General features: G+C 39.9%; 1 pseudogene; it reads left to right on the forward strand.

Moving 5' to 3' along the window:
* Positions 1 to 794: 794 nt before the first annotated feature.
* Positions 795 to 25,054, forward strand: LOC111843438 (interferon-induced very large GTPase 1-like; annotated as a pseudogene).
* The last annotated feature ends 349 nt before the right edge of the window (positions 25,055 to 25,403 follow it).

The following is a 25,403-nucleotide window of genomic DNA, read 5'->3' on the forward strand; positions in this document are numbered from 1 at the left end:
CTGTGGCTCCCCACACACACTACTAGACAATTACATGGAGAAACCTTAGGAACACCAGCGCGCTGACACACAGGTGTACACACAGGTGCTCACGGACACATGCTCACGGACACACACTGTCTTGATCGGCTGTTGTTTCTGGGCATGGGTTGTAATGCTGGTTGTGTGTGCTGTTCAACAACATTTAACGTTTGATGGTCGTTGTGATTAGTACAGATGTCGTATGTTGTCTTTCTCTTTTCAACAGACATGGAAGCAGATTATCTGTTTTGTTTTTTTTTTTTTTTTTTTTTTTGTTTTTTTTTTGTTTTTTCTTTTTTCTTTCCATTCCTCTCTCTCCCTCTCTCTCTCTTCCCTCCTTCTCCTTTGTCCCCCCCCTCCCTCTCCTTCTTTTGAGGAAGTAAATAAAAATATAAAATAAAAAATAAAAAAATAAAATAAAAAAATAATTATAAATAAATAAATAAATAAATAGATACAGATAAAGTAGTCCTCCGCAGAGGGGGGGTGGAGGAGGGAATATAAAAAAAAAACTACGGAAAAGGTTTGGGTTATATCGCAAAGGTTTTGGGTTATATCGCAAAGGTTTTGGGTTATAATGCAAAAGTTTTGGGTTAAAACGCAAAAAATGACTTCTTTTTTTTTTTTCTTCTGCCATTTTTTTTCTCCTCCTTTGTCCCCTTAGGGGCTCCGTAGGATTGTGATCTACAACCTCAAAAAAAAAAAAAATCACACTCTCGCGTAGTGTGGCTCGAACGGGAGATTGTCAGACGTGACGTCACTCACCTCGGAATTTCCGACTTCGAAGAGATACGCCATTTTATCGAAATCGAAAACAAGGAGAAATATGATCTTCTTTCATCTTGAAAATATTGGGAATAACGGCTACGATTGAAACAAAGAGTAAGTATGAGCTTTTGCATGTAAACGCGTGTATCATAACGAGTTAATTTCCAGGGCTACGTTGCGTAATGTCCAGAAAACGTACGTGCTAACTGAAAAGTGTGCTGTGTTTAAAATGTTTTGTTGTTACGGTTATTTCTTAAAATGTATTTTGTTGGTCATAGAATTGGTTACATAACAAAACATAACAAAATAAAACCTGTAACCAGTTTTCCGTTTGCGGCAGTGATCTGCTAGGGCGCAGATCTGCCGTTTATTCACATCGCCCAAGTTGCTGCTGGGCCACTCCTGTTCCAAGCCTTGTCTACAATGTATTTACCTTTGGTAATTGCCATCAATAATAGAATATTTGACTTCGTTCCATTATAAATTTAATTTATATTTAGTTTAGACAAAGGTTAAACGTATGGTCAATGGTAATAATATTAACAAATTAAAAAAATGTACACTAGTTGCTCTTCACTAGGCCTGGCTCAGTTTTAAAGCCATTTCCGTGGTGGGTTTCGGGTTTTTGTTGTTCCAGCGGTGAGAAGTTGTTATGGGGTCGAGAAGTATCGTGGGACCCAAGTTTACATTGTTGTCAAGGCAAATCTAAAAGTGTACAAGCTGATGATCCGAGTATAGTCTGAGTCTCCGTTAAATCAGAAGCGCTGTGCATTTATCTCGGGATTATATCTCGCTTCAAGTTAGAGATTTCTTGCCCCTTACACTGTAAACTTGTGCAGTTTTATTTCACAATACTCACAGTTGTGTGAACTTTAAGAAATCAAGTAGTATTCACTAATAATTAGGGGTGTAACAATGTATCGATGTATCGATTTAACAGCAAACGATCCGGTGCATCGACGTCACCACATGAATGTCGATGCAAGCGTTTTTTTTCTCGCCGGTTCCAGTATTGTTTTCATGATCCACTCCGACGTACACATGGTCTACACCAGGGGTGCCCAATACGTCGATTTCAAAGGTAGTGTGGGTAGATCGCATGGCATAAAATATAGAGGATGGATGACACGTTCAACCGCGCCAGCTGCTGCAAAACTCAGCCTCCAATTTATTTCTACTAAACTTAAGAAAGGGTATAAAAATGAATGGGGGAGCTGGACCAAGTAAGAAGCCAAAAACCTGTCACTTACGTACGGAATGGGAGGAGGACTGCTTTTTTTTCCACCATGTCATATTCGAATTCTGTTTGCCTCATCTGTCAGTCTACCGTTGCTATTCCGATGTGGAGCGGCATTTTCGTATTGTTCATAAAAACTACGACATTAACTTCCCTCCGAAAAGCGAGCTGAGAAATAGAAAGGTGAAGGAACTAAAATCCCACTTCAATTCAATAATACACTGCAGTCAAACTATCGCGCTTCGCCGAAACACGGTCAAATCATCCACGCTTAAAATGTGAGGTGCAGGCATAGACATTACATTACGGAATCAGCCGTACATTATGGTTTAGGAAAATAACAGACTCGTTCGGAGCGTCCTGGGCCTAACATGGTTTGTAACATTAACATCAGCTAGCAAGCTGGCTGAATAACTTACCTGGATGAGTCGTCACCTTCCAGAGAGCTGACGTGATTCCTCATCAGATGCTCCATCATAGAGGATGTGCTCCTAAGCCAGACACGATCAACTTTACACATTTTTACAATTCACTGTCTTTAAGTTCAAGTCTGAAATGCTCCCACACTTTGGGAGTTTTGTTTGTGAACATGTTGCTGTCATACTATTATTCACTCCACTTTAGGAAGTTAAGCAGTAATTTCCACATCATTGTGAAAAACATGCTATGACATCACCAGCTAATTGATTTAAATTAGTTGCCAGTTAATGTGATCAATTTTTGTCAACTAAGTCAATTCTTGTTTCACTCTTACTCATGTTAACATTTTTTAACAGTTGCAAGTTGCGTGTTCAGGTCTGACACATGGGCTCCAGGATAACTGGATTACAACAATTTTGTGGGGAGGGAGTGAAAGCCCCCAAGCGATGGAGTCACAAATCACCAAGGGTGAAGCAAGTGATGATGGAAAGGTGGGTACAGCCATGGGATGGCGGTGGGGCAATGATTCCAGGCACAGCCCCATAAATCGGTTTTCCAGCTTCAGCTCCTAAGGTGGTGGGGCGCAGAGGATTTCCCTTGGTCTTCCCCGTTTGCCTCTGTTACCCGCCTGTTTCCAAGCTATTCCCCACGGGCATGGTGTGGTGCAGCAGTCTGTAGAGTGGCCCACAGCTGGAGCTGCAATGTTGGGGGGAAATGAGGTGGAAAATGCTCCTCGGCCAGTGTTTCTACACAAGACTCTTGAACCAGAGGAGTTGCTCCAATGTAGACTGTGGCGTTAAAAGTGTCCTGAAGTCTTGATGTCTTATATCAGTGTTTAATACTTTCATTTAATATTGTCTCGTGCAAATTCAGGTTTCAAGTCAGAACATTATGTGTTTTAATGTTTGCAGGCACATTGTAAACCAGAAGAAATTTACATGAGTGTCCCCAAGGCTACAGAGCAGGCCGTTGCTGCTCCTGTGACACTGGATCCTGATGAAAAGCTGGACCTGCAGGACAGGTACGGAGAGTGTATCTGTATGTGTGTTTTCTCATGTTTATAATTAACATATTATACAGTGAGTCAGCTTAAAAAAAAAAAAAAAACGAAGTGTCCAAGCACACTATCAGTTTTTATCGTTTAAAAATTTGGGGCATGAATCATTTGTTGAAATAACGATGGAGACAATGTGCATAATTACCACAATGATACATAAAAATATTTGGGTGTATATTGCTGAACAGAATATTTTTGGATGATTTCAGTTTATCTGAAGAAAGGCAATATATCAGAACACAAAGTAATATCAGGCTCTTCTCAAAGCCATTTCATATTCCCAAAGCATCAAACATTTTCGTCTACTCTCATCGGTCTTGCAGTTACGAATCTGACTTAGTGCCAAATCTTTACTCCATGCTCACTATGCATGTGCATCATAGCCACCTCACATTTTCTGCATTGATTCCACACTTCGGTTGTGCACTTACTTGAGGAATTAATGCGATGCTTGTGTGACTTGCAGTACCACGACAAATTAGGGTGGCTCTGGTCACCTTTGTCTCAGGACTATATTTATATATGGTACAGTTAGTATTAATGTAGCATCTGAATTTTTTTTAATGGCTGGCCAGGAGAACTGTATCTTTGCAGAGGCAAGACACTATTGTTTCCCTCTATGTACAACGTCTTCAAAATTCAAAGTTTCTAAGAAAGCAGCATTGTGCATAAAGTACAATGATACTCTAACTCAAAATTCCATGCTACTTTCATAAGCAATGATATTTTTCAATACAAATCTGGTATTTATAAATAATAGTGATAAACCACTGGCTCTCTGTAAATTCACCTAAAGGATTATTAGGAACACCATACTAATATGGTGTTTGACCCCCTTTCGCCTTCAGAACTGCCTTAATTCTACGTGGCATTGATTCAACAAGGTGCTGAAAGCATTCTTTAGAAATGTTGGCCCATATTGATAGGATAGCATCTTGCAGTTGATGGAAATTTGAGGGATGCACATCCAGGGCACGAAGCTCCCGTTCCACCACATCCCAAAGATGCTCTATTGGGTTGAGATCTGGTGACTGCGGGGGCCATTTTAGTACAGTGAACTCATTGTCATGTTCAAGAAACCAATTTGAAATGATTCGAGCTCTGTGACATGGTGCATTATCCTGCTGGAAGTAGCCATCAGAGGATGGGTACATGGTGGTCATAAAGGGATGGACATGGTCAGAAACAATGCTCAGGTAGGCCGTGGCATTTAAACGATGCCCAATTGGCACTAAGGGGCCTAAAGTGTGCCAAGAAAACATCCCCCACACCATTACACCACCACCACCAGCAGCCTGCACAGTGGTAACAAGGCATGATGGATCCATGTTCTCATTCTGTTTACGCCAAATTCTGACTCTACCATTTGAATGTCTCAACAGAAATCGAGACTCATCAGACCAGGCAACATTTTTCCAGTCTTCAACTGTCCAATTTTGGTGAGCTTGTGCAAATTGTAGCCTCTTTTTCCTATTTGTAGTGGAGATGAGTGGTACCCGATGGGGTCTTCTGCTGTTGTAGGCCATCCGCCTCAAGGTTGTGCGTGTTGTGGCTTCACAAATGCTTTGCTGCATACCTCGGTTGTAATGAGTGGTTATTTCAGTCAAAGTTGCTCTTCTATCAGCTTGAATCAGTCGGCCCATTCTCCTCTGACCTCTAGCATCAACAAGGCATTTTCGCCCACAGGACTGCCGCATACTGGATGTTTTTTCCTTTGCACACCATTCTTTGTAAACCCTAGAAATGGTTGTGCGTAAAATCCCAGTAACTAAGCAGATTGTGAAATACTCAGACCGGCCCGACTGACACCAAAAACCATGCCACGCTCAAAATTGCTTAAATCACCTTTCTTTCCCATTCTGACATTCAGTTTGGAGTTCAGGACCACACCCCTAAATGCATTGAAGCAACTGCCATGTGATTGGTTGATTAGATATAGGGCTGTCGCGATAACCGCAATATTGTAATACCGCGCTATTGACAAGCCAACCGCAGAGGAAGGAAAGCAACCGCGGCAACCGCAGGGACAGGGTTAATTTTTTTTTCTTCTTCTTCATGAGGCTGTGGCCTTATTGTTTTACAATTCATCACCTGTATTGAATGTTAAATAAATTAATAATGATACCAGAGTGTTACGAGTGTCATTTTCCCGCGAACTGTTAATATCCGGGGTTTCGTTGATTTTGAATACTGAAACGATGGCAGGCGCTCTCGTCCCAAAACCTAATGTCACGTCGCCAGTTTGGGAACATTTCGGCTTTCAACCCAATGAAAAGGGTGAGCTGGCAAATTTAGATGAACCGATTTGCAAAATTTGTGGCAAAAGGGTCCTTGTGACACGCGGCAATACATCTAATTTGCGGTGTCATCTCGCTAACTGTCATCCAGCCATTGAAGCGCAGCTGCCTCTTCCAGCATCAGGTCGCGGAGCAACATCAAAAAGAACAGCTGAGGCCTGTACTAGCCGACAGTTAGGAGTAGCTGAAGCCTTTGCGAAATCGGTCAAATACAACCGTGAAAGTAACCGGTATAAATGTCTTACAGCCGCTGTTACACAGTATCTAGTTGAGGAGATGGTTCCATTCAGTACAGTGGAGAAACCTGCATTCAAGTCAATGCTTCAAAAATTCAACAAGCAGTACGAGTTGCCGGGCAAAACCTACTTTTCAGAGACTGCTGTGCCGAAAATGTACAACACGGTAAAGACATCGATCAAAATGGAGCTTATGAATGCTGACTACTTTTCTGCCACAACAGATATGTGGTCAAGTGTCAATATGATTCCTTATATGAGTCTAACGGTTCATTACCTCAGCATGGAATGGACTCTGAAATCACGTTGCCTCGAAACAGTGTTTATGCCCGAAAACCACACGTCCGACAACATTTCAGATGCTCTTCGGCACGCATTTGAAGAGTGGTCCCTAGATGAGAAGAAGTTAGCCTGTATCACTACAGACAATGGGGCCAACATCGTTGCAGCAGTCAAAAAGTTGAACTGGCCGTGGCTGAACTGCTTTGGTCACAATTTACATTTGGCAGTTACAAACGCAATGGCAAGCGTTAAGGACCGCACTGCTCGAGCAATGGGTCTGTGTCACACCTTGGTCAGTACATTTTCTCAGAGCTGGTTGAAGAGAAGAGATCTGGCCAAAGCACAAGCAGAACTTCAAATCCCTCAACATAGCCTCATACTGGTAAGTTATAAAATGTAAACTGTTCGATAGGCTAACTTATTGAAAGGCAACAAATAAAAATGAAATAATATGAATTTAATTACTGATTAAACAATAGCATGTCTGTTGCTGGATTTAAATGTATCTTTCGTTTAAAAATAAATATTTTGAAACTAAATGTCTTTCAAAAGGTAGGACATTGAAAAAAAACATATTTAGGCTATTTTTAGCTCAATTTAACGTCCATATCTGTCTGCGCACATTTAATGAATATGCATTCTTTTGCAGTCGGGATTATTTAAAAGTATTTTTTTTTTGTTTAGTAAAATATATTTAAAAATGTATCTTATAATTTTATTTTGGTAGGCTAATTAAATAGTAGATGTTGTCATTGGCTAATTTTTATTCAACGATTTAATGGTCAATACTCTGTTCAGGACTGCGCTACTAGATGGGGCACCAAACAGAAAATGGTGGACAGGGTTTTGGAGCAAATCCCGGCTATCAGAAGAGTTTTGGATGACCGGCGACACCACCATCTAAATCCAAGCTGGCAGGATATTGCTGTACTTGAATCCGTGAATGCAGCACTTAAACCCGCGGCTGAGTTTACAGATCTGCTGTCTGGCGAGAGCTACGTTACAGTGTCTTCAGTCAAACCCGTCCTGAAACTCCTGACAGAAGATATGCTTAAACCGTCAAATGAGGACACCACATTAACATCGGACATAAAGCACAAAATGTGCAGTGTTCTACAGGGGAAGTATGAACCAGCTGCCTTACAAGAACTTTTGGAAAAGGCCTGTTTTTTAGATCCTCGATATAGGGGTGATTATATCAATGATACGGAGACAAAATCCAAACTCATCGAAGAGATGGTGGGAGTGGAGGACGAAGGGAGCGCTGCCAGTGCATCAGTGGTTGGAGACGAAGAGCAAGCGGTGGTGCCACCTGCAGCAAAGAAAAAGACTCTCGGAGACCTGCTGAAGTCACGGACAACCTCTGCGTCAGCGCCCATACCCAAGAGAGTGCAAGCAGATAACGAGCTCACGCGCTACCTGCAGGAAGAATGCATAGACTCCAACGCGAACCCACTGTCCTGGTGGCGCGATAATCAGTCTAGATATCCGCTGCTGTCTAAAGTCGCGCAAATACATGTGTATTTGTGCAACGAGCACACCGTCGGAAAGGGTTTTCAGTGCCGCCGCGAATATTGTTACCCCCATGCGATCCTCACTGAAACCACATAAGGTTAATATGTTGGTTTTCCTAGCGCGAAACAAGGATATGATAACCCAGGTCTAAATCACATTCGTTAAAGCTTAAGTAGGCCTAATTTTTATTTATTCTATGTATTTTCACTTAGGCCAACACTTCGTTTTCATGTGATACTTTAGAATTTTTTCGTTTTTCAAATTGGAAAAAAAAAATTCTTATTGTTTGTTTATTGTTAGCCTACTTTAGAATGATTTGATTTCGCTTTTTTAATTGGAAAAGGCATGTTCTTATTGCTGTTTGGCATTAAAAAAATAAACAAAAAATGTTTTGTCTCAGTTAAAAAGCAACAATATATGCTACATAACTCAGCAATAGAGCTTTGTATGCAGTAAAATCAAGATTTCTATTTATTTATTTATTTTTAAACGGCGGTAATACCGCATACCGCGCTATTGAGCCACCCATAAAAACCGCAAGGGAAATTTCCTAACCACGACAGCCCTAATTAGATAATTGCATTAATGAGAAATTGAACAGGTGTTCCTAATAATCCTTTAGGTGAGTGTATAATGTCTGCAATTGTTCCAAACTGCATTTTGCAATGTCTATACTTTGGTGTCAAATTACAAACTTAACATAAATCTGACATATTTACAAAGTACACTAAGATAAAGATGAGTTTAATGCCAAAACAAATATATAAGAAATAATTTATTTGCCATTAATTAAGTTTATGATATTAAATGAAATGTGTGACCATGTCCCAGTTAGTGAAAGTGTGTTCCCTACCCCTAGACTAGGCTTAATTATAATCTATAATAGTGACTTTCAAAACAATGTTGCTGCAGTTTGCAAAATCTGTGTGGGTACCGGGTATCTAGACAAGGGGTGACTTTTGTTCTGACAGGATAATTAAGTTTTTCTTTTTCTTTTTTTTTCTTTTTTTTTTGGGACAAAATAAAAAGTTTTTCTTTTTCTACATCTTGTGAGGCCCTTTTTGTGGGTCACTCATTGAATGTTTGGAAAACTACTGGTGACTACAGAGACCCTTGCAATGAGGTTTAATACTTGTCTCTGATTTTACAGTGTCCAGGAGGAAAGACCACCTTCGCCTGTTCCCAGCTGTATGTCTGTGAGGACTGACAATTCTCGGGATATACCACCGAATTTCAAACAGGAGCCTCCCACTGACTCAAAGTAATTTCTTTCCCAGTTTTAAGTAACAAGTTACCAGACTTCATTTTAATGAGCTGTTACTCAATGCACAGGGCAGCCTGTGTGTGAGGGGCGGGGCTTGGGGGGGCTCACTGGCTCTCGCTTTCTAACACAGCAATGTGCAGCACATACACAGACTCTGTTTTTAGCGACAATGAGGGAGAGAATTGAATGTTCAAAAGACTGGTTGTATTTTACCAATCAATGACAATACTCACTGCCATAAGTACAAGTCTACTTTAAAATGTGTTATCTCAAAATACAATAAATCAGCATTTTTTTAAAGATACATACAGATCATAACATGCTCTTTGTGTATTTTTCGAGCATTTGCAACAAACACTGTCAGAGAACATTTTCTTAAGGCTTCGGTGCCTTAGCTGACTCTAGGGGGGGTAACAAAAATAGGCAACATATTTTTACAGATTTCCAAAAACCACATGAGTATCGAAGGTGGATTGGCCACGTATGACTGATACCTGATCCTTCTGATTAGGTATAGATTAGCACACCTTTAACCCTCTGGAGTCGACGGCATCGTTGTTGATGCCGAGTATCTTTCTCGTGTATTTCAGTTCATAACTCACTGAAATCTTATTATAGAAACATGATAAAACACTGATTAAATCCGTAATCTGTCTTCTTTTCAAAACGTCCATTGTCGGAAGTATTAAAGTTTTTAAAATTAGGTTAAATCGGCAAAAAAGTAAACCATGTCATCTTACTTTGTTTTACCTGCATCTGGGGCGTGTAGTACCGCTCTCACCCGAAGATCACTATTCACATTCTAAATAGCCGCATTAACACGTATGCAGATCGCATTAGAAAGGTAATTTGATGAACAGCGCAGCGGTGAAACGCGATCCAGATCAGAGCATGTGAGCGGAATGGAGCGGTGAAAATTCCCGCTCCTCGCTCACAAGGCTGTTGGCTCCACCGCTCCTCCGCTCTAATTCGCACTAAGCCGCTCCGCTCAACTAAAATTTCTTCCCGCTCCTGTCAAATCGCTCCACGCTCGCTCCAATTTAAAAGAGGGACAAATAATCTGCATGCCTAACAAATGTCACCTTAAACCGAAGGCTTATATCAAAAAGAAATATGAGCAACGGCAACATTGCCACTCAGAACAGAAAATATCTATGTTTAAGCAACATATACAGTGGTGTGAAAAACTATTTGCCCCCTTCCTGATTTCTTATTCTTTTGCATGTGTGTCACACAAAATGTTTCTGATCATCAAAAACCGTTACCTATTAGTCAAAGATAACACAAGTAAACACAAAATGCAGTTCTTAAATGAAGGTTTTTATTATTCAGGGAGAAAAAATATCCAAACCTACATGGCCCTGTGTGAAAAAGTAATTGTTAAAAAATAACTTAACTGTGGTTTATCACATCTGAGTTCAATTTCTGTAGCCACCCCCAGGCCTGATTACTGCCACACCTGTTTCAATCAAGAAATCACTTAAATAGGAGCTGCCTGACACAGAGAAGTAGACCAAAAGCACCTCAAAAGCTAGACATCATACCAAGATCCAAAGATCCAAAGTGGTGTAGTTTTTCACACCACTGTAGGCAACAACGGACAGGTTTGGCAATGGCATTCCAAACAAAAATACTTAAAAATAAAGGAATCAGTGGGCTTAATAGCCTAAAGAATATACAAACTAAGCATCCACGTTTTAAATTCCTCAGTTTTTTCTGTCGATGCTGCTGCTGCGTCTCTATAAAATAAAATTTCACGTACAGCGTTACGTGAAATTTAAAAAATCCTATTAGACCTATTTTAAATGACAAAATGAATTTATTTGATTACCAATATTTACTTAATAGGCTTTTATACTTTACTTTATAGACTTGATATGCTACAACCATATACACATTACTCACGTTTTGCTCTGGCTTCTGCCTGTTCGTGTAGCACACTCATGTTTCTGAGAAAAGTGATTGCAAAGTGAATCTTTACTCACTGAAACAGTTTCACCACATTGTTGTTCTTGCTCTACATTATTGTCATCTATACGTTTGATAAGAATAGTACACTTGCATGTTTTATCAGTTTTATCAGTGAAATACTTTGCGAATTCCATCTCGGCCAATTTGCGTAACAGTCTTGATAATTGTACAGATGAATTCTGGGTAGATTTGGGCACGCCTCAGAGTCGTAGTGTGAGCGGTATCGGAGCGAAATTGGAGCGAGACAGAACAACCGCTCCAGCCTTAATTTAAAAACCGTTCCGCGCTCTGACTATATTCCGCCCGCTCCGCTCCTCATTCACGCTCCGCTCCACTCCGCTCACATGCTCTGATCCAGATACATCCCCATCAGCACCATAAAAGGGGGGTAGGGACGTGGCCAGGTGACAATGGCTCATTCATACACATGAAAGTTGCTACATATTCAATGAAAGGAGCCATAAATAGTGACATGAGTTTGGTTTTTCTTATTTATCCAACTGAATGTTGCAACTACAACATTTACTCATCTTCATGTAGCCAAGACTTTGGTGATCAGATATCTGGGATCAAAACAAACTGCCAGCATTGCTTACTATGTACTTTTATAATGTGTCTGCAATTGTTCCAAACTGCATTTTGCAATGTCTATATTTTGGTGTCAAATTACAAACGTAACATAAATCTGACATATTTACAAAGTACACTAAGATAAAGATGAGTTTAATGCCAAAACAAATATATAAGAAATAATTTATTTGCCATTAATTAAGTTTATGATATTAAATGAAATGTGTGACCATGTCCCAGTTAGTGAAAGTGTGTTCCCTACCCCTAGACTAGGCTTAATTATAATCTATAATAGTGACTTTCAAAACAATGTTGCTGCAGTTTGCAAAATCTGTGTGGGTACCGGGTATCTAGACAAGGGGTGACTTTTGTTCTGACAGGATAATTAAGTTTTTCTTTTTCTTTTTTTTTCTTTTTTTTTTGGGACAAAATAAAAAGTTTTTCTTTTTCTACATCTTGTGAGGCCCTTTTTGTGGGTCACTCATTGAATGTTTGGAAAACTACTGGTGACTACAGAGACCCTTGCAATGAGGTTTAATACTTGTCTCTGATTTTACAGTGTCCAGGAGGAAAGACCACCTTCGCCTGTTCCCAGCTGTATGTCTGTGAGGACTGACAATTCTCGGGATATACCACCGAATTTCAAACAGGAGCCTCCCACTGACTCAAAGTAATTTCTTTCCCAGTTTTAAGTAACAAGTTACCAGACTTCATTTTAATGAGCTGTTACTCAATGCACAGGGCAGCCTGTGTGTGAGGGGCGGGGCTTGGGGGGGCTCACTGGCTCTCGCTTTCTAACACAGCAATGTGCAGCACATACACAGACTCTGTTTTTAGCGACAATGGGGGAGAGAATTGAATGTTCAAAAGACTGGTTGTATTTTACCAATCAATGACAATACTCACTGCCATAAGTACAAGTCTACTTTAAAATGTGTTATCTCAAAATACAATAAATCAGCATTTTTTTAAAGATACATACAGATCATAACATGCTCTTTGTGTATTTTTCGAGCATTTGCAACAAACACTGTCAGAGAACATTTTCTTAAGGCTTCGGTGCCTTAGCTGACTCTAGGGGGGGGTAACAAAAATAGGCAACATATTTTTACAGATTTCCAAAAACCACATGAGTATCGAAGGTGGATTGGCCACGTATGACTGATACCTGATCCTTCTGATTAGGTATAGATTAGCACACCTTTAACCCTCTGGAGTCGACGGCATCGTTGTTGATGCCGAGTATCTTTCTCGTGTATTTCAGTTCATAACTCACTGAAATCTTATTATAGAAACATGATAAAACACTGATTAAATCCGTAATCTGTCTTCTTTTCAAAACGTCCATTGTCGGAAGTATTAAAGTTTTTAAAATTAGGTTAAACCGGCAAAAAAGTAAACCATGTCATCTTACTTTGTTTTACCTGCATCGGGGGCGTGTAGTACCGCTCTCACCCGAAGATCGCTATTCACATTCTAAATAGCCGCATTAACACGTATTCAGATCGCATTAGAAAGGTAATTTGATGAACAGCGCAGCGGTGAAACGCGATCCAGATCAGAGCATGTGAGCGGAATGGAGCGGTGAAAATTCCCGCTCCTCGCTCACAAGGCTGTTGGCTCCACCGCTCCTCCGCTCTAATTCGCACTAAGCCGCTCCGCTCAACTAAAATTTCTTCCCGCTCCTGTCAAATCGCTCCACGCTCGCTCCAATTTAAAAGAGGGACAAATAATCTGCATGCCTAACAAATGTCACCTTAAACCGAAGGCTTGTATCAAAAAGAAATATGAGCAACGGCAACATTGCCACTCAGAACAGAAAATATCTATGTTTAAGCAACATATACAGTGGTGTGAAAAACTATTTGCCCCCTTCCTGATTTCTTATTCTTTTGCATGTGTGTCACACAAAATGTTTCTGATCATCAAAAACCGTTACCTATTAGTCAAAGATAACACAAGTAAACACAAAATGCAGTTCTTAAATGAAGGTTTTTATTATTCAGGGAGAAAAAATATCCAAACCTACATGGCCCTGTGTGAAAAAGTAATTGTTAAAAAATAACTTAACTGTGGTTTATCACATCTGAGTTCAATTTCTGTAGCCACCCCCAGGCCTGATTACTGCCACACCTGTTTCAATCAAGAAATCACTTAAATAGGAGCTGCCTGACACAGAGAAGTAGACCAAAAGCACCTCAAAAGCTAGACATCATACCAAGATCCAAAGATCCAAAGTGGTGTAGTTTTTCACACCACTGTAGGCAACAACGGACAGGTTTGGCAATGGCATTCCAAACAAAAATACTTAAAAATAAAGGAATCAGTGGGCTTAATAGCCTAAAGAATATACAAACTAAGCATCCACGTTTTAAATTCCTCAGTTTTTTCTGTCGATGCTGCTGCTGCGTCTCTATAAAATAAAATTTCACGTACAGCGTTACGTGAAATTTAAAAAATCCTATTAGACCTATTTTAAATGACAAAATGAATTTATTTGATTACCAATATTTACTTAATAGGCTTTTATACTTTACTTTATAGACTTGATATGCTACAACCATATACACATTACTCACGTTTTGCTCTGGCTTCTGCCTGTTCGTGTAGCACACTCATGTTTCTGAGAAAAGTGATTGCAAAGTGAATCTTTACTCACTGAAACAGTTTCACCACATTGTTGTTCTTGCTCTACATTATTGTCATCTATACGTTTGATAAGAATAGTACACTTGCATGTTTTATCAGTTTTATCAGTGAAATACTTTGCGAATTCCATCTCGGCCAATTTGCGTAACAGTCTTGATAATTGTACAGATGAATTCTGGGTAGATTTGGGCACGCCTCAGAGTCGTAGTGTGAGCGGTATCGGAGCGAAATTGGAGCGAGACAGAACAACCGCTCCAGCCTTAATTTAAAAACCGTTCCGCGCTCTGACTATATTCCGCCCGCTCCGCTCCTCATTCACGCTCCGCTCCACTCCGCTCACATGCTCTGATCCAGATACATCCCCATCAGCACCATAAAAGGGGGGTAGGGACGTGGCCAGGTGACAATGGCTCATTCATACACATGAAAGTTGCTACATATTCAATGAAAGGAGCCATAAATAGTGACATGAGTTTGGTTTTTCTTATTTATCCAACTGAATGTTGCAACTACAACATTTACTCATCTTCATGTAGCCAAGACTTTGGTGATCAGATATCTGGGATCAAAACAAACTGCCAGCATTGCTTACTATGTACTTTTATAATGTGTCTGCAATTGTTCCAAACTGCATTTTGCAATGTCTATATTTTGGTGTCAAATTACAAACGTAACATAAATCTGACATATTTACAAAGTACACTAAGATAAAGATGAGTTTAATGCCAAAACAAATATATAAGAAATAATTTATTTGCCATTAATTAAGTTTATGATATTAAATGAAATGCGTGACCATGTCCCAGTTAGTGAAAGTGTGTTCCCTACCCCTAGACTAGGCTTAATTATAATCTATAATAGTGACTTTCAAAACAATGTTGCTGCAGTTTGCAAAATCTGTGTGGGTACCGGGTATCTAGACAAGTCGTGACTTTTGTTCTGACAGGATAATTAAGTTTTTCTTTTTCTTTTTTTTTTTTTTTTGGGACAAAAAAAAAGTTTTTCTTTTTCTACATCTTGTGAGGCCCTTTTTGTGGGTCACTCATTGAATGTTTGGAAAACTACTGGTGACTACATAGACCCTTGCAATGAGGTTTAATACTTGTCTCTGATTTTACAGTGTCCAGGAGGAAAGACCACCTTCGCCTGTTCCCAGCTGTATGTCTGTGAGGACTGACAATTCTCGGGATATACCACCGAATTTCAAACAGGAGCCTCCCACTGACTCAAAGTAATTTCTTTCCCAGTTTTGATTAACAAGTTACCAGACTTCCATTTTAATGAGCTGTTACTTAAGGCCAAATTATTTTAAGGATTATTTTTTTTTTTTACTGGTAACGTCTTTCTTCCAGTCCTCTGCTGATAGAAAAGCCAGATAGAAAAGCGAGCTTATAGCTATCAAGCCCCAGAATAAGTGCTTCTAGGCCAAGCTTCCAGTGATTGACCAGATACTGACCAATAAGCCTGTTGTCTCTGAAAAGCTGCCATTGCCAATATCCCATTGTGCTCAGGACTTGCAGTGGGACTGGTAAATCATGGCTCCTTGCAGCCATTCCAAAGGCAGCCCCAATTCATCCGAGAGTTCCGAGAGGATATTGGAAATTTAAATTGGCTCAGGAGTTGCTCATCATCATGGGATAAAAACTCAGTTAGGTCCCTCCACACTCTGACGTTCACAGTTTCTTCCAAGAGTATCAAAGCAGCCATCGCTTATTAAAATGTTACTGCACCTCAACACCAAGTGTGACCCACAAGTCTCCTGGTATTACATGGGCTTTTTGTAAAACACCTGACACTCAGCAGTATGTAGTCTTACCCTTTAACCACTGCTAAAAAACATTCTGTCCACTCAGAACTCCCACTATATTACAATTTTCAGTAGCCAAAAACCAGTATAAACTCATCTTGCACCCTACAGTTTTAGAACAAGAACAATATGAACAAGTCAAAGTATTTTTAACTTTTGGTTCTCAGTTAGAGAATACCAACAACAACAAAAAGTAATAATAGTGATTTTATGTCGACTGATGGCTGAACTCACATTTTGATGGGTTCTACATGGTTAAGCTCTCTACATTTCTGTCATACTCAGATGTATATATATACACACACACAGTTGAGAGCGAAGCTTGGCATCTGAGCAAAGTCATTTGTCCACACCAGCCGGCTACTGCACTGCTACAGATGAAATTTTCTGAGTGGGGCGGCTAGCAACCAACAAGGGATATAAATTTTGTTATAGAATATTTAGAAAATCGTCTCATGCTTCTTAATTTTTAAATTACTGACTTGTACAAAGATTCACGGAAGATCTGTGTTTACAGATGGTGGCTGCAGGCTTTGTATTTGCTCTAGGCTGCCTCCTACTGGTAGTTCAAATTTTGCTGCCCTCTGTTGTTGCAGTTACAATTTTAGATCTTAATAACGATACATTTTTTGGTGTAGATTTTCATCCATATATTTTGTAAAGCGATAAGATCCATCTAAGATCAGATAGGGTAAGTAGAGTAAATAATGGCATTAGGATTGATCCTGTTCACAAGGAAAACCTCAATTCCTCATCCTTCTTTTGATGTTTGAAGAGTCCCAGATCTTCATGCATATAAAGTACTTGCAAAGACTGGAAAACAAATAATTAGTCAAATAATTTGTGAGGTACGCTGAGAAGATCGTGTCTGAACTAACCTTCCTTTTGCTATCTAACCAGTGCTCCACATTGTATTGGTACTTTGCTCTGCTACATATCACTTTAGTACCCCATGTTGAATGAGAATTCACACTGCAGGAACTTTTTCCAGAACCAGAACCTTTTCCCAGAACCAGAAACTTTAGTTGCTTAAGGCGCATTCACACCTCCTGAACCTTTTTCTGAAACGAACATTTTTCTAGATCCAGGGACTTTTGTGTTCACTCCCCAGGAACTCAGCCCGATTGTAGTTCCTTGGCAGGTCCATGACCCTTTCTTAGTACCTACTCCAGACTAGGTACTTTTCATTCGAAACTCATACACGGAGATATAGCAGCTTGGAGTTGAGGTGACTGCAACCTAATTCTAATATTGTCATTTTCTGTCTAATCACAGCTGTACCAGGCCAGGTGAAGTAGCCTGTTATTTCTGCTTGGAGAAGACAGAGAGAGCTGTGAAATCCTGTCTAACCTGTGATGCTTCATACTGTGAAGCCCACATCAGGCAGCACTACACTGTACCAGCACTGCAAAAGCACAAACTGGTTGACATATGTGGAGATCTGGAAGAAAGAAACAGTCAACAGGTACTAAATAATCAAATAAGGAGACACCAGGGACAATCTATGAGTGATCCAAAGCTATGCGTGTTTGGCATAGAAACTAAAACAATATGGTTATTTATGCCTAGATGATTCAACTGTGTTTAGGAGCATCTACCGGATGACTTGGAAGATTGTATTTCTAATGTTGTTACTTCATGCTCTGTGTAACTAATTTAATTCTGTTTTTTTCACTCAACATTCTACATAATTCAAGAATGTTGAAGACTCAAATGCAAAAGGTTTGTCTTCAGTTCATATGCTATCTTTATTAAACGGAATTTCTGGATCTACAGTGAATACCTTTTATGTCTGATTAGACATTGTGCATACCTCCTCAGACTGGAAACCAGACACTGTTGAAGGTGCCACTATCCTGAAAAATGGGTACCAGAGTCAGCCTACATCAGAATACGTCCACACCAGTAAGTGAAAGTGGAGCCGTGGAATATCAGTAAAACTGCACAAATAGAAATTTATAATTGCAAAAGTTCATGCATAAGTAATATAACTCGTAATATAATACGTATAATACGTAATATAAAAAAGTAATATAAGTACAGTACTGTGCAAAAGCCTTGAGCCAGCAAAGAAAACGACGTTCAAATGATATTCAGGTTGGTGTAGAACTATAATATTATGTCCGTCAAAGTGCGCCAGCTTAGTCATTTCAAAACCTCTCCTAAAGTCACCACAGTATTTCTAGCAACCTCTACCAAAATCTAATACCAGAGTTGTAGTTCTTGAGATCCAGTCTTGGTCTCGAGACCGCTCTCCCTGATCTCAGCCTTGTCTTGGTCTTGAGCCCATTTTGCATTGGTCTTGACCTTAAGTCTCAAAATATTACAAAACATTTTGAATCGATATGCAAATATACTTCTTTCCCATCACTAAGCGGAAATTAATTTTCCTGCTCTGTCCTCTTGTAACAGTGCTACTTCATGTACTACATCTACCAGCTGCCCCAGCTGTATAACACTATTGGGCAGCTTCAGAGGGTGCAGGGGCTGCTGGGAAGAGATATTGAGCAAGTGAATATCGTTATTATTGATTAACGTGTGACACGAGTGCAATATTTTTATTCCAACGATAATATTTCTTTAATCCAACTTAAGTGATTGAAAAAGATCAATTGTTTTAACCCTTTGGGGTCTAGGGGTAGGAAACACACTTTCACTGACTGGGGCATGATCACACATTTCTTCAAATATCATAAACTTAATTCATGGCAAATAAATTATTTCTTATATATTTGTTTTGCCATTACACTCATCTTTATTTTAATATATATTGTAAATATGTCAGATTTTTGTTAAGTTTGAAATTTGACATCAAAGTATAGACATTGCAAAATGCAGTTTGGAACACTTGCAGAAACATTATAAAAGTACATAGTAAGCAATGCTGGCAGTTTGTTTTGATCCCAGATATCTGATCACCAAAGTCTTGGCTACATGAAGATGACTAAATGGTGTAGATGCAACATTCATTTGGATAAATAAATAAGAAAAACCAAACTCATGTCACTATTTCTGGCTCCTTTCATTGAATATGTAGCAACTTTCATGTGTATGAATGAACCATTGTCACCTGGCCACGTCCCTACCCCCCTTTTATGGCGCTGAAGTGGATGTATCTGGATCGCGTTTCACCGTTGCGTTGTTAAACAAATTACCATGCGAATGCGATCTGAATACACGCTAATGCGGCTATTTAGAATGTGAATAGCGATCTTCGGGTGAGAGCGGTACTACACGCCCCTGATGCAGGTAAAACAAAGTAAGATGACATGTTTAATTTTTTGCCGATTTAACCTAATTAAAAAAACTTTAATACTTCCGACAATGGACGTTTTGAAAAGAAGACAGATTACGGATTTAGCCAGCGTTTTTTTCATGATTCTACATTAAGATTTCAGCGAGATATAAACTGAAATAGATGCGAAAAGTATGCGATGTCGCCGACGACATACTTGACCCCAGACAGTTCAAGATTTAGTCACTAATCTGAGATCTACTGAGACAGATATTTGGCAAAGAAGTGAGATGTACAGACAGACATGGGGCAAGTATCACAAAATTGGGCTGCTTGTTTAGTTTGAAATCCAGTTTCGTTATTCAGGCCCCAGAGATGTGACACGGGCAGAAATTGCTTTGTGGTCTGCTACTGTCCTCATGCCCGGCCACATGGTGCCCCTCCGCATACAACCATCCATCGTATTTCTACTGTCCTCATGTCCGGCCACATGGTGCCCCTCCGCATACAACCATCCATCGTATTTCTACTGTCCTCATGTCCGGCCACATGGTGCCCCTCCGCATACAACCATCCATCGTATTTCTACTGTCCTCATGTCCGGCCACTTGGTGCCCCTCCGCATACAACCATCCATCGTATTTCTACTGTCCTCATGTCCGGCCACTTGGTGCCCCTCCGCATACAACCATCCATCGTATTTCTACTGTCCTCATGTCCGGCCACATGGTGCCCCTCCGCATACAACCATCCATTGTATTTCTACTGTCCTCATGCCGGGCCATATGGTGCCCCTCCGCATACCATCATCCATTGTATTTCTACTGTCCTTATTATTATTTCTATAAATGCATATAATTGGATTAGTGATTGGCCACTGGCATCACTGTTTTTATTTAATTCATTTTGTTTGGCGTAAGTTACTAATTTTTCGAGTCGCATTCCTCTCACACTATTTTTCCCATTTGATGTGTGTATTTCAGCATGCGATTTTAGTGGACACGAGGTTTTTAAGGAATGTATTAGTCTATTTTTTCTTACAATTTCCTCCCACAAGCTGAAACAGAAGTTAAAACACATTTATAATTTATTTTAAATTGTATAGCATGACACATTTCCTGAAACATGAACCTGAACATCTTGATATAGAGTGTTAACAGTGGTTAACACTGTAAAATGTTGCTAATTTGTTGGTTTCATAACAAAAGTCCATTGACAAGCTATGTTTAACATATCTGCATATATCTTCCGCACACCTTTTTTTTTTGACTGTCTCATTAAGTTCTGTAGTCTAATATCTTGTAGTCATCTTGTTGGAGAATATTAACACATTCTGTATTTTCTTTACAGGAACACTTGAAGAGCTGGTGTCTCACTTGGGAATGAAGGATTACCTGAGGGGAAAAAAATTAAGCCTGTCTGCTATTCTAGAGATAAATGAGAAAAACATAAGCCGAACAGAAGAACCCATTCAGTCCCTGAGTTCAGTATGTTGGTGGTTTCTACAAAAAATATTTAGGGTGAATGTAACGGCAAGAGATGTTAGTTGCACCGATAATACAGCCAAGAAAGGAAACTCAGCTCAGGACTTTGACGAGGATTTCAATGAATTATGGGAGGCTGAAGCAAGTGATGATAACATCAACCCTCTAGACCTGATTACTGCTCTGTTCCTGTGCTCAAATGGCCTCCTTCAGCAGGAGATGGCTTTAAAAATGTCTGTGTGCCAGTTTTCGGTTCCACTGCTTCTTCCCAACTGTGATACTCAGCAGTGCACGTTGATGCTGTGGGCCTTGAGGGACATTGTAAAGAGCTACAGACCACATTCCCTGCTGGAGTGCAGAGGATTTGAAGAAAACAGCATTGTGCTCCTGGACCTTCCTATGATCTCTTTTGTTAGACTTGGAAAAATCAGCATGTCTAAGTCTCATATTCTAAACCAAGTGTTTAGCAATCCACAGCAGTACCATGACACATTTGTTCACCGCAACATGAAGAATGGCAACATCTCTCGCAAGGTTTCTAATGGGATGGTGGAAATCAGCTGGTATGTGCCTGGTGGAAATAGTGACATCTTTACTGAGCCTCTGGCTGTAGCTAATCTTCGGGGTGACATCAGTTGTCATCATACTGGCTTCAAATTCCTCTGCCAAACATCAGCAGCTGTCTTTGTGTTCATTGATGACTTCAAGGAGAACATCAACTTACTGAAACCTCAAGACTCAAAGGCTCCTTTATTCCTAGTCTGCAATTCAGAGGCAATTAGTATTACTAAGAATGACTTCAAAAAACGCATTCATGACATGAAATTTAATACTAATTTCATTGTCATGAAAGGGAGGCAGATGAATGAGGCTGAATTTGTTGACAAACTTCGGTCAACTATCAGACAGTCTGTTTCAGGTGACTGTGCCAAAATGAGCATTGAGAAGATGTCTGCTGTTGCACGTGAGCTTCAGATCCTTGTGGATGAAGACAATGACCTTTGTCAGAAAGCAAATCAGAAAGCTGATGCTATTACAGCTAGTATCTCTGACATTCCTAAGTACAAACAGGACCAGCTACCATTACAGGAGGATATCTTAAAGAAACTGGCTAAACTGGAGAAAGAGGAGTGCAGGCTAAAGAATGCAGGGACACAAAATAATCAGATGTACAGGAGTGAACTGAATAGAAATAAACAAGAACTCAGGAAACAGCAGGTCACCAAAGACATTACACCTGCTGTAAAGAGTTTCATCTCTGGTTTATCAGCCTGCAAAGAGGAACGTGCCTATTTCCTCAAGTGGATGAGGATCAATCTAGATAACCTTTCAAGGAATCGTGTGTTTAGCCTCAAAGAGGTTTACAAGGAGGTATGTGAGAATGATGTCAAAAACAAGGAACTTATACTGGACTTGGAAAATCAGATGTCCTGTAGCTCCTTGGGCATAGAACATTTCCTGAGGGAACTGGGACAGCTCTATGAGTCTGCCATCTCCATACCAGAACATCCACACTCAAAACAGAAGATGCAAATGATCAAGGATCTACCTAAAGTCTGTGCTGAAATGATGCTGGAAGGATTTCCGTTAGAGCTGGTGGATGGAGATGCTTCTTACATACCTCTGAAGTGGGTATCTGCTGTGCTGAATGAACTCCATTCTATGGAACAGGACTTGAAGATCCGAGTCATCACTGTACTGGGAGTTCAAAGCACTGGGAAATCCACTCTTCTCAATACCATGTTTGGGGTGCAGTTTGCTGTCAGCAGTGGACGGTGCACTAGAGGTGCTTTCATGCTGCTTGTCCGTGTAAATAAGGATTTTAGAGAGGAGCTTGGCTGTGACTTCATCATGGTCATTGACACAGAAGGGCTGAGGTCAGCAGAACTGGCCCAATTGGCTGACAGTTATGAGCATGATAATGAATTAGCTACATTACTGGTTGGACTTAGTGACCTCACAATTATAAATATTGTCATGGAAAACTCCAGAGAAATGCAGGACATTCTACAGATTGTAATCCATGCCTTTCTCCGCATGAAAGAAGTCGACAAAAAAACCCACTGCCTGTTTGTTCACCAGAATGTGGCTGATGTCGCTGCCCATGATAAGAACATGAGAGACAGGAAGATTCTTCTGGACCAACTCAACACCATTACTCAAGCTGCAGCCAAAATGGAGAAGAAGGGTGAGGATAAGAAATTTACAGACATCATCGAATACTCTGACAAGGACAATTTCTACATCCCCTCCCTCTGGCAAGGCTCCCCCCCCATGGCCCCAGTCAGTGCAGACTACAGTGAAGCAGTGGTGCAGATTAAAAAATCTATAATGGACACAATGATAGATCTAAAGGAAAAAAGACCTTCACAGACAGTGATGGGGTTTCATGAATGGACCACCAGCTTATGGCAGGCAGTGAAATATGAGAATTTCATTTTCAGTTTCCGCAATAGCATTGTAGCTGAAGCTTACAGTAAGCTGTGTGAGCAGTACAATAAGTGGGACTGGGACTTTCGGAGAACAATGCGTGAGTGGATGGTAAAAGCAGAAAATAAAGTGTTAAACTTTGGTACAATGACCCAGAAGTCACAGCCAGCTGAGAACATTGAGAACTTTCTGATGAAGCAGAAAAAGGAGGCCACTGATGAATTAGTCAGAGCTGAACAGCAATTGAATGACAACCTGGCTAAATATTTTGAAAAGCCAGAGAAGCATGTTTACCTGGTGGAGAGATACAAGCAAGACTTTTTAAACAGTATCAAAAGCCTGAGGCAGGAAACGGAGAACAAAATGATGAGAAGGTTAGAAGAACTTCAGAGCATTAAAAAGGGGAGGAATAAGCTGGAGAAGATTAAGGAAAATCAAGCTAAAATGATGAAAGAGAGAGTGTCTGAGTTACTTAAAAAATGTAGGAAATCCAAAAACACATTTTCAGATGATCAACTGGATAAAAAGTTTGAACAGATGTGGAATGATGTTGTAAATGAGCTGCCATTCAGAAGCATAGAGGAACAGAATGTTAGTCAAGAAATTTACCTCATGTTACATAAAGACCTGGAGAACAGGGGCAGCTTGGCAATGGAGATTCTGTCAAAAGTCAGGAGTTTGGAGGATTGTGGGAGAAAGGCTTTTGTTGTGGAAGAAACTCTTCTTAAAAAAATTCTGCGGACAATCAAAATAATCCGGTCACAAAAAAAACAGAGAATATCAGAAAACTTAATTGTAAAATGCTGCAGTTTTATTAACAGTAAGGTTTTCCAGGCACCTCAAATGGATTATGACAGCACCTATGTCAGGGAAATGTTGATTATGATCAATGACTGTGTTGATCATGAGGAGGATCTGTCTAAAAATGTAGAGTTGCAAACCAATTTAAAGATACACATATGTGGGATTGCAGCAAGGGAATTTATACAAATGCACAAGGACTTTATCCAGAACAATGATCTACTTCTGTGCCTGGAGAAAGATAAAGACCAGTACTGTGAAGACTAAGGATCTCTATCATGAGAGAGATCAGACTCAGAGAAAAGCAGAGGAATTCACCAAGAAAGGTGTTGACCTGGAACCTTCAGTCAGGAAGTACATCACCGACTACCTGGGCTCAGATATTCTGGAGAAAATGAAGTCCAGAGATAGATCACTGAAATTCAGCACCCGCACCTTTTTCCAGTACTCCATTCTCCAACAGCTGCGTGAAGATCCATCAATTTGAGAAATTTCTAAAGTTTATTACAAATCATGAAAAAATTGCCAAGGATTGGATTGTTGCCGAAATAAAAACTACCTTCTCAGAAAAATACTGTGGATTATCAACTTTGCAGATTAAGTGCTTAGAAGAAATTGTGTGGAATATAAAAACAACTATTCAGGAAGAAATGAAGAAATCTGAAGGGAACATGAGGGAGCAAAATGTTCATCATTTCATTGATAACATCCACAAGCATTTGGATGACAAACTCATTATTTCCCCTGATGCTTTGAATATAGTCCAGACCTTGAACAATGCCACGATAGAGCCATTTGCCAATTGGCTAAAATTATATGTAGTTGATATGAAGCAGTTCCTGATTTCAGAGTTCCAGAAGGATGAGGACATTAGTGCCAAACTTGAGAAGTTACCCCTCAAACCCCAGGATGAGCTCTTCAGCAGGGTGTTTGACTGTGGGGAGATGTGTCCAGGGGCGGATCTAGAAAATTATTCATGGGGTGGCAAGGGGGTGGCATTAAAATTATGAGGGGTGGCAACACTGAAGCAAGCATCCTTGCATGGTTTTTGTGGATTCAAGGAATGCTATTCTTTATTCGGTGTATACACAAGGGTGCACATTTTTACATTGTTCTATAAAAATGAAATAAAGGCTGATTTGTGATTGACTTGAATCTGAAATCTGGATTGGAAAGTCAGATAAATTAAATGAGATGGGGGTATATTTAACTTCTCTTTATTGTGTTTTACGCAAACCTGTAGTGAGTTTAAGTCTATGCCAAGTTTAATTTACTAAGTTTAGACTTAGTTTAATGAAGTTTAGACTTTATAGCTTTCTAAACATACACTACACTGAACAATTTCACCTCCCTAATGAA

Source organism: Paramormyrops kingsleyae, chromosome 25 (genome assembly GCF_048594095.1).
Source record: "Paramormyrops kingsleyae isolate MSU_618 chromosome 25, PKINGS_0.4, whole genome shotgun sequence".
Classification (NCBI taxonomy): Eukaryota; Metazoa; Chordata; class Actinopteri; order Osteoglossiformes; family Mormyridae; genus Paramormyrops; species Paramormyrops kingsleyae.